Source organism: Centrocercus urophasianus, unplaced genomic scaffold (genome assembly GCF_019232065.1).
Source record: "Centrocercus urophasianus isolate 14NV4802_14NV808 unplaced genomic scaffold, USGS_Curo_1.0 seq_1006, whole genome shotgun sequence".
In the NCBI taxonomy this organism is placed as follows: Eukaryota; Metazoa; Chordata; class Aves; order Galliformes; family Phasianidae; genus Centrocercus; species Centrocercus urophasianus.
Window position 1 is genome coordinate 1 of NW_024884150.1, and position 8,220 is coordinate 8,220.

Consider the following 8,220-nt stretch of genomic DNA (forward strand, 5'->3'; position numbering starts at 1 on the left):
CTTTCTTTCTTTCTTTCTTTCTTTCTTTCTTTCTTTCTTTCTTTCTTTCTTTCTTTCTTTCTTTCTTTCTTTCTTTCTTTTTCAGTTGGGATAATAATAACAGTGTCAAGGACACCATTCAAGTTGATGCCTGGAGTGCTATTCAGTATAGACCTATTTACTGCCATTATAAAATGCCTGTGGATAGTCCAACGACCGATTTTCAAGAGTCTTTTTCTACTGTTTGAAGGATCAGGAAAATCTATCAAACTGGAGAAATTAAGCTATTTTTCTTCAGGGGAAGAGAAACAGAGTAGGGAGCTTCTCACATTAAAATGCTGCTGTAGATTCCCGATGAATGAAAAATTGCTCTGCATAATAATGAAGTGAGAGAGTGATTTTTAAAGGGCTTCAAACCGCCCTGCGCAGCTGCAGCAGCGTGTGGGATTTCAGGGCACAGGCATCTTCCAAAGTGCTTCTCTTCAGAAAAATGTCAGCTTCGAGTAATTACTGACGTGCTAAAAGTTGATCAACGTGCTAAACAAACAGGTTCTGCTCCGATGGGCACCTGTCACCATTCTGACTCCAAGTGCCCTCCTGCCATCCTGAAGCCACAGATGAATCACACAGCCATAGGGTCATTAAGGCTGGAGAAGACCTCCAAGATCCCCAAGTCCAACCCACCCCACCATGCCCACTGACCACGTGCCCAGGTGTCACATTCTCAAACTCCTCCAGGGATGGAGAATCTCCCACTCCCTGGGCAGCTGTGCCACTGCATCACTGCTCTTTCCAAGAACAAATTATTCCTAATATCCAGCCTGAGTTGCATAGGATGGCATGGGCTGGCATATGGTGGCGTGGGATGACATATGGTAAGCGTATTTTGGCACAGGGTGGATCAGGCCGCTCTCAGCCCTCAGCGTGCAGCTCAAGCATTTTCTGTGGCAGCAGGAAGCACAACTCTGGTCTGCTTTCCTCCTTCTCCATCTCCAGAGCAGCACACATGGGATCTCTGGCACTGTGGCAGCCACCTCTCTGCTCTCCCTGACCTGCAAGAATAGCAAAAGTCTTGTGGTCAGGCAACACAAACATCTGCATCACCAGCAAGGTACCATGCAGCAGCCCCTGCGGATCTCCCCACTGCCCTGGATGCACCCAGCTCCATCTCCTGGAACAGATCTGCCATGGGTGGGGGTCTGGTGGGGGTGTTGTGTCCCAGCAGTGCAGCTGGCTGCTCCCGTGGGAATACTGCTGCCCAGTGCTGCTGCTCCCGGCACGCAGCTCCGCTCTTTGTTACTGGAGCTGCGGCCGCGCTTTGTGTCGCCGATTTGAATTTGACCCTTTCCAACACTAAAAATCAATACTCCCCTGGAGAAGCAGTGGGTGCTATTTTTCTAAACCCTGTTTACAGCCGTACAGTCTTTTAAGGCAGATGTTATCTGCTTCCGAGTCCGCCGCATACTTTACCAAATTTTACAAAGCATTTTCTGAGCACATAATGACGGTATTATCTCTGTCCACCTGCTGAGAATAGCAGTGGGCTTACAATAAATATCTCCTTTTGAGATGTACAAGTAAGAGTCCATCTTATCTGTCAAGATGGGGGAATAAAAGCCCCTAATTTACATCCCAGAAAGCGCTGGGGTGTGACAAAGGTCATCTGCTGACACGTACCCTCAGCTGGAATGAAAATGCACACACTGGGGCCATGCTGCTGGAGGTGAGATATCAGTGTTGCTCCGAGCATCCATAGCCTCACAGCACTGAGGGTGAAGCACCCTCTGGACACTGCATGTCCCTTCTTACACTGAAGCTGGGCCCTCTGCATGGGGACTGGAGGCATGGACAGAAGAGAATGAGTGAAGAGATGTCAGGTATGAAATGGTAACTCCTACCATAGAGGAAGAGCAGCCAGTGAGAAAACTGAGCAAATGGGCTGGACTCCTAAAAATTGTTATGATTGCTGAAGTTTTAAATAATGCACTGCCTTTGGATCACCGCTGTCCCTGTGGCATTCATCTTTGATCTTAGAGTTCGGTGGTAAACCAGAGATACCGACCCTTGTCGGCGCATTCTGCAGGCAGTAATTGATCAAAGATTTATTTATTAGCCAGGCTGTGATTGACTTATGGGAGTTTTGCTTGATCAAGTTAATTACCAGCGGCAGATTGCCATGTGCTGCAGCGTGGGAAGCTCTGCAGCTACAGCACTGCATGTGCCTGCTCATCATGGGCGTGGGTCGTTCACCTGCAACCAAGACAACAGCAGTCACCATCAGAAACCAACCTGACTTGGAACAGAGGATTTAGCAAAGTCAGATTTAACACACCATTTCCATAGGATGAGAGAGATCAAGATGTTAATTTTCAGACGCAGAGAGAGTTGGTTAAGTGCTGATTTATTCATGATGGTGCAAAAGGGAGAAGTGTCCATGAGGTTCCAGCACCCTACCGGAACGATTCACCCATGGGAGCACTCACCAGTTGGTGAAACACCACTGACAGAAACACCACCTTGCTGAGAGCTGAGCCCAGGTGGGACTGGTGGCTGCAACATCTGAATGTTCCTTGGAAGATCCCAGTGTGACCTGCTGGGATTTTCCCTCTAAATCACAGCGGCAATCCGGGCTTTCAGCCTTTCCCAAACAAGTTCACCTGTCTTTAATTGCCGCTAAGAAATGGACCCCTCTCAAGCCACGTGCGCTGTCGCTCCTCCTGGCTGACAGACAACTGTCAGCGAGGCAAGAGCTACTAATTAGGAATTGATAAATATAAGTGTGCTGTCTTCCCCGTGCAGAATAGCGCTTGACGACAGTAATTAATTGTTCATTGATCCCACAGGCTGGGCCTCGCCTGCATGCAGCTGCCCCGGGGACACTCACAGTGCTGACCCTATGTGGGCCCTGCACTGCCCGGCACGCGGCCAAGTTCCCCATCCCTCTGCTCTTCCTTCATCCCCTATTGGAACTGTGCAAAGTAAAAAGCATGTGACAAATGGGTCTATCAGGCAGGACAGAAAGGCCAGGGCTGGCTGATGTGTGCTGGCCCTGAAATGAGCTGTGAATTTTGTCATGGCCTGAACACAGTTCTTCCAAGAGGAAAACAGTTCAAAGAGCTTAAATACATCTGTATCTTCATCTTAAACAGGTCTTTAAACAACATCTCCATGTGTTTTTAAATTATGTCCTTGTAAGTCCCTAAATTTTCTCTCCATTTGTTCTCAAATTATTTCTCCACCAGTCTGTAGATGATGCCTCCGTAGGTCTTTGCATGATATCTCTGAGGCAAATGCTGGAATGAGAATCGTTAGTCCCTGGTGCGTTTTGATACCCATTGTCACATTATGAGCTCTCCAAAGCAGAGCTCGTTTCCCACCGCAGCTATCTGGGTAGGGAAGAGCTGACCCAGCCCTGGGAGCCCATCCCAGTGCACTGCTCCTGGGGACATGCCACGTGTTGGTTGGGTGACAGCACAGGACATGCCTTCCACTGTTCCCAAGGATTTATGGAGAGGGCAGGGGCTGCCCCAGGGCAACTCAGCCCCAGGCGGGGAGAACTCAGCACTTGGGTCAGGCTCCTAAGCGTCGATCTGTCTGATAGCCCCCCAGGGAGTCTTTTGTTCTGAATAGGTGAAAAATTGTACCCACAAAAAGAATTCCCTGTCTGATCAATTCCCTCTAACAACTGTATTGATTAGCTGCAGTAACATTTTTCATTTATTAATTATGAAGAAGATGTTCCAGCACTTCCTTAAAGTTAACTATTGTGATGTTCCCCATCTCACCATCATCCTCCTGAGGTCAAACCAACTGCTTCGTGCTCCTTTTGCAGGTGGGTTTTGCTCCTCCAAATATTTGTGCTGCAGAGCTGGGCTGAAGCAGCATCCCCAGCAGAAAGCCCTCATGCTTTCAGGCATACTCATGCTCAGGTGATGACTTTTCCAAACATGTTCAGCCCTGTTTGATATTCAGGTTCCTTGGCAAAGATCTGCAATATTCTGCAATTAATCTCGTAATTCTCCTCAGAAATCTCATGTTTTCTAGATAACCAAACATTTCGCTGAAGCTTTCCCAACAAGAAGAACTGGGCTGGAAGGGATGGTGCCAGCTCCTTGCCCTGTGCTGGTCAGCTCAAAGCCCCCCATGGCCTCAGAGGTGGCATCTCCACAGGCATCTCTCAGACCAATGGGGCAGGAGAGAGCAGGCACGAGGCACTGAAATACAGCACACTGCTTGATACTCAGTGAAAAGCTTTTATCAAAAAAGAAAAAAAAAAAAAAAAAAAAAAGAAAAAGGTAAAGCTTGCTGTTTCACTGAATGCCTGCTCTTTCCCGAACAACCCCCATTCCCCTCCCAGGGATGCAGGGATGCATGTTTCCATGGCAACAGGACGCTTTTCAGGGCCGAGGTGATGCTCCCCCGTTGTCACCAGCAGAACCCGTTAACGTGCACCAGAAGCTGCATCCAAGACTGCAGAGCCCAGGCACATCTGTGTACCTAACAAATGGGATGTCTCCATCACTTTTATTGCTGGAGGTTATTGACATCAGAGATGACAAATCCCGCGTGGGGGTCAGGAAGTCATTTGCACACAGGGAAGGGATGCTGTGGCCTCTAAATGCCCCAAATGAGCAATTCTCCACCTCCTTTGCTGTGGGTCTCTGGCAGCAGCTCCAGTACTGTGTGCAGCACTGAGGCTCCTGCTGGCCACGAGGTCCTGGCCATGAGCCAGCTCAGCACCCAGCACGACTCCAGCCCATGAAAACAAGTGACGGGTGCTGTCTGGGGTAAGCAAACTGTGTCAGCACCGTAAATGGAGCAAAGGAGTCAAGGGAGGGCAAGGGAGCCTGAGTGCAAACCCTGAGGAGGAGCAGGGAAGGAGAAGGAAGGTCAGAAAGAGGGTAATTAAGGAAATGCAGCAGAGAGAAATTATACAAGAGAGGATTAGAGATGTACAATTGGTGTCAGTACCCCAACATAATAAATCAAGTGCAGCTGGAGGGAGATAGCACTGTGCAGAAGGAAATCTGAGGGTGATAGCAGACTGATTATGAGTTTGAAATATGGTATGTTGGCAAAATATCTGCTTTGATTTATGCTCTGTCAGAGGCCATCCCGGGAAGGTAACAGGCCTTTCCCATATAGCTCTTCTGAGACTGAGACTCCAGCACTGAATTGATTTCTTGAGTTCACTAGTCCGTGCTAGGCTGGAGATAGTAACGAATAACGCAGAAGAGAGAAGGAAAAATTAGGAATCCAGAAAGGAGATTAGAGTCAGAGGAAAACAAATGCATCGGGCACGGGCAGCGAGTGAGACGGAGCGTGAGCAGGCACTGGGCACTTTCTGCCATGTACTGCTAACAGAAAGTACATGCCAGGAGAAACACAAGGCACCTGGAAGAGCTATTAATGCCTCATACATAACAAACTGCTCCTGGTCTGGTTATGTGATTGCAGCCTATGTTATGAGGAAAACTCCTATAAACAAACCTCACCCAGGCGGTTTCCCTCAACGTGGGACCATGTTATAGAAAGCTTTAATAACTCAGGTTTTGCCATCCTCCCCAAGCCAGCAATGATTACTTGTTCTTGCAGATGTCCCTGTAAAAATCCATACTTTTTGCAAATATCCATATCTTGGGAACAGCTTCTGGAGGGGATGCTGGCGGGGAGTGCCAGCCAAAACCACGCCGTGGCAGGAGGAAAGCAGAGAGAGGGGAAAATGGAGAAGCTGATCAATACCTGAAGACAAGAGACAAAGAGAGAACCGTGAACAATTTTTATTCCTGGTTTGTGCAACAAGGGGCCTGAACTGCAGACCTATTTTCTCCTAGAGAAAATGCAGCAATAGCCAAAAGATGGAGCAGGCGGCCACCAGGACTGTGGTTGGAGTGCCTGCTGCTACAGCACCCCATGCCTTCACCAGGAGCCCTGCCCTGGTCCAAGCACGGGGCTCCTGCTGTCAAGCAGATGGCAGGGAAAAATGATGGGTGGAGATTAATAATAATACTGATAGAGAACCAGATCGAAGGGATCAGGCAGCCACAGAGGGGACAAACAATAATTTGAAGTCTCTATAGTAAATGAAGAGGACAGATGCTTGCTTGAATTTGGGGATTAGATGTCCGTGACTAAAGAAGATAATAAATGAAATGATTACAGCATTAAAATGTCATCCAGTGGAGCAACGGCCAGAGGGATGCTCATCCCCACAGATGGGATGAAGGGTAGACACCCAGGGCCCTGGGGTCATCACTGCAGCCCCACCAACAGCCAACTCCCAGCAGGTTCCTGGGAAACAGTCACAGTTCTGCTGACACCATTTTTAGCATGGAACCTTTTCCTTCTTTTCATGTCTTGGATTGGAAGGGACCTTAAAGATCAAAGAACCACAGGATGGCTTGAGCTGGAATGGTCCTTAAAAATCACAGAACTGTGGAACGGTTGGGTTGGAAGGGACCTCACAGCCTTCCCAGCCCCACCCCTGCCATGGGCTGGCTGTCCCTCCAGCTCAGGCTGCTCATCCATGGCCTCAGGTACCACCAGGGATGGGGCACCCACAGACCTCTGGGTAGCAGTGCTGCAGCCTCACCTTCCTGGTCAAGAATTTCCCCCTCCCGTTTGATCTAAATCTCCCTTATTTTAGTTTAAAGCCATTCCCCCTTGTCCTATCCCTATCTGTCCACAAAGTCAGTGCACTGTTCAAACTTCAATGAACGTTGGTTCAGGACTGCAAGGTGGATGCAGGAAGATACAGAGTGACTCAAAGGTGGAGGAGGTGTTCACCTGGCCACGAGAGCAGGAGGATCTGCATGTGCCTCCCCATTGGGCTGCAGGTGGCCCCTCATGTTCCAAGGACACGATAGTGTGCTAAAATGGGGATCCCACGGCTGCCAGCATAACTGGCCCACAGGGTGACCGATAAGGAGGAAGACCAGCAGGTAACAGCAAGCGCTGCCTGGGTCTCTCAGTGCAGTGCCTGTGTTTATTATTGCTCAGATTAAGCAGTTTCCCATGGAGAACTGGCTAATGATGTCACCGAAGTATGAGGAAGGAGGAGGCAATCCCACCTGCCCCGACCCAGCCGCTGTGCTTGCTCAAACAAAACACTCTGGGTTGTGCAGTACCACTGCGGCGCAATGTTCGTGGGGAGCATGAGTGGGCAGGAGGGGGAGAGGGAAGTGCTTTATGAGAGCAGGCACTTCTTCTGCACAAATATCTAAAAACTATTAATTTCGGGGCAGCAGCTAGGAAGAAATACATGAAAGGGAAATTGATTTCTATTTAAATGGTATGTTTTCATCACCTTTTTTCCGAGCACGAACATTCATCTTTGAGTACCTGTGCTAATTGATTTCAAATGCAATTCAACACAATCACTGTAGAATAATAAATCTCGGGGTGAAGGCACAGGAGGGGCACCATGGGGCACGTGCAGGCGGCAGGAGTGAGGAGGATGAAGGGCTCTGGACCCCAGCCCACCCCTGTCCCCATCCCCATCCTTGCGGCTGCTGTGCAAAAGGTGCAGTGCCAGACTGCAAAAGGTGGGCTCTGTCCTATTAGGGGAACTGCTGAGGACTCAGGGAGGTTTATGGGTAATGTGGTGGGTTCCACTGATACCAACAATCCCTTGGAGAGAGGAGGTGATGAGGACCTGCGCCGGGTGGCTTTGAGGCTGAGGGAAATGGGATGGTTGCAAGGTTTGCAATGGGAGCTCAAGAGCTGGCACTAGGAAAGGACTCAGCTTGAGGAGTACAATGGGACAGGCAGGGGCTGCTAACAGAGCCTTCCAGTTCCCCCAGCTTTCATCCTCACAAGCACCTACCCTTTCACCACGGGCAGATCTTTTCTGACCCGTCTGGTGGCCCTCCACAATGGAGTAACAGCATCAGTGGACAAAGGAAAGGCAACTGATGTCATCTATTATCTACCTGGACACGTGCAAGGCCTATGACTTGATCCCATACCACATCCTTGTCTCTAAGTTGGAGAAATACGGATTTAAGGAGTGGAATATTCGGTGGAAAAAAGATTGGTTGGAAGGTCGTGGCTCAGGCGGCCACCAGTGGTGTCCGCTAGAGGTCCTTCTTGGGATCGGTGCTCTTCAACAGCTTCATCTACGATGCAGGCAGTGCCAGAGAGCGCACCCTCAGCAGTTTGCACCCCAAGCTGTGGGGTGCGGGTGACACAGCACAAGGAAGGGATGCCATCTAGAGGGACCAGGACGCACTTGAGAAGTGG